General features: G+C 47.8%; 1 protein-coding gene across 3 annotated transcripts in view; it reads right to left on the reverse strand.

Annotated features, from left to right (window-relative positions):
* Positions 1-2,500, reverse strand: part of LOC135091135 (ubiquitin-like modifier-activating enzyme 1) — a 22,704-nt gene that overhangs the window by 16,743 nt on the left and 3,461 nt on the right. Inside the window, exon 1 of one of the 3 annotated variants that reach the window (XM_063988593.1) lies at positions 610-693. The exons of 1 other annotated variant lie outside the window; for it this stretch is intronic. The gene's annotated coding sequence lies outside the window, so the exon portion shown is untranslated. One more of the 3 variants, XM_063988594.1, reaches the window with a different exon arrangement.

Here is a 2,500-nt window from a genome sequence, read left to right on the forward strand (position 1 = left end):
GCTACTGCAAGTCACATGACATCCACCAAGTTGACGTCACAGTGACTTCGCCGGCATGACTTCAGGCAAGATAGCTAGGCATGTGGTTAAATACAGGTCAGGTCACTGATACAGGAGGAGGAAGTGTAGGAAAGAAGAGGTGGTTGTTGAGGGTGAGTCGGCGCAGTTTTTGGTGCAGTCAGGCAGCGCTGCCGTAGCGGAGAAGGTGAGAGCCGCGGCAGGGTGAGCGAACTGCTGCATTGCCTATTAACATTGATCGATGACGAGCCACACCACTGCAGGAGGGTCGTCACGACGGCCGGTGCCCTGTCCCAGGAGTGGCCCGGCTGTCGCGGACCATTCGGCGGCGAGGATGAAGCAAAAGGAACTCGGCCAGGAAGGGAAAAATGGGGTGGCTTCAACTTTTACCTTGCTATTCCTCGTGAGAAACGCCCGGGATGAGGGCCGCCGCGAGGGTGGTGGCGGGCACCTTACTCTACTCCCTCTGCCGCAGCTGCCGCCCTCGATACCCTGGCCACCTCCAGCCGGCGCTACACGGCTCGCCACAAAGAATACCAGGCAGCAATATCCCCTAGCTCGTGCGCACAGCTTCACACAAACGCTACTAACCCCGTCACTGCCTGCCGGCCTGCGCACTCCTCCCAGCCACACCGCCGCTCGCCGCACCTTACATAATGCTCTGCTTTATTTGCGCCACCACAAAGACACATCACAGTCCTCTGGGGTCCCTTGCCACTACATCCATCGCATTCTTGGCCTCCCACAACACCTAGGGCCATTCACTCGCCCAGTACACTAAGTTAAAACATTCTTTGAAACATCCCACTTGGCAACTCGGCCCCACTAGAGTCTAGGCGCGACGGTTTAAAGCTATTAATAAACCTCTATCCCTTGGTAAGCCCGTCATGTGCACATCGCGGGGATGCACTTGAAGTATATTCTGGCCCTCAGATATCGAGTCCAGGCGAGGGCGGCGGGCACACGAGTCACACACCGCTGCTAGCCCCGGGGCGCCTCTGACAGCTGGCTCTTACGTCACAGCCAGTCACTCCTAGCTCAACCCCAAAACGCTGACGTCATTATTCGTACATAAACCATACAATAATAAACAAAGACTTCAAACTTCACCCACATGGAGTTTACACATAAAGTCACGTTTCCACGGTTAGATGCATAATATAGAGTACTGTAAGAATACGAAATGGGCGGCGTAAACTGATGCATTATTCCAGCAAACTTGGGAGTAGTCAGAGCCGACCACAGAAAACGTCTGAGAGAGAACGAGGTACATCACGCAAGAGGGGAGGACTCAAGTAAAGCCCATTCATAAAATCTGCGGTACCATAATAATTCTCTGTCTGTGGATGCTGGAGATAAGCTACTCCAATGCAGACTTTTAGCAAAATAACGAAATGAAGGGGAAAATACGCGACAAACCCTACCATCACAGTAAACACTCGCTACATAACCCACCATTTATTACCCAAGATTTTCAAGGGCACTAAGACAAGAACAGAAAACAAATAAGAAACAAATAACTCTTTTCATCATTCCAAACACACACACATAAACACACACACAAGCCTGCTACCAACACACAACCCTAAGCACACCATAGCATTCTAAAACAAAACAAAAAAATAACTGCTCCAGAACTGGCTTTGGAAGGGAAAGGCGAGTATGTGCTACCGGCTCCACCTGCCTATCTAACAGCCAGGTAGATACAAAGGCGAGGTGTGGAAACTAGCCAAGCCGCCCCATCCACAGTACCTACCCTACCACACAAGAACTATTTTCTTTGGTACACCTCAGTCTCAATGTATGCTACTTTATACATAAATAAAAATAGATTAAAGAAGCTAATTATGAAGGCATCTGAATTATATTGTTGGGCTCTCTCTCTCTCTCTCTCTCTCTCTCTCTCTCTCTCTCTCTCTCTCTCTCTCTCTCTCTCTCTCTCTCACACCTCCATTCTATTAACAGTTGCATTTATTAATCTTAAAAATAAGTACCCATTTTATTGTACATATATTAACCCAAGCAAGCCAACTAAAAAAAAACAACCAAACTTTCAATAACTAAATTACCGAAACCTAACCTATATTATCTGTTAGTCTTAAGTTAATTCACATTTACTTTAGTGTCAGTGATCTGCTTATCTTCCCACAACCTGGCATGTAACGAAGGTAAATTTTAGGGCTGATACCAATTAGGTGTCCATGATAGACAGGTGATGAGGTGCTGCATGGAGGATGAGAGAATGTGGTGGAGAAGCAGAGAATGAGGTGTTTGGGGCAAGTCAGTTTGAGTGAAGTGGAGGATGGGAGGAAAAGAACCATATGATCTGGAGATAAAGTGTGAAGGTACAGACTGAGGTGCTACAGACACAAGGAGTGGAAAGACCCATACTCAGACTAGCAGGAAAAACCAAAGATGACCTGATAATGTGTCAAGATTAAAAGCAGTGAAATGTCTGAATTAATGACCGACTCCTGCTGTC

Source organism: Scylla paramamosain, chromosome 36 (assembly GCF_035594125.1).
Source record: "Scylla paramamosain isolate STU-SP2022 chromosome 36, ASM3559412v1, whole genome shotgun sequence".
Taxonomy (NCBI): Eukaryota; Metazoa; Arthropoda; class Malacostraca; order Decapoda; family Portunidae; genus Scylla; species Scylla paramamosain.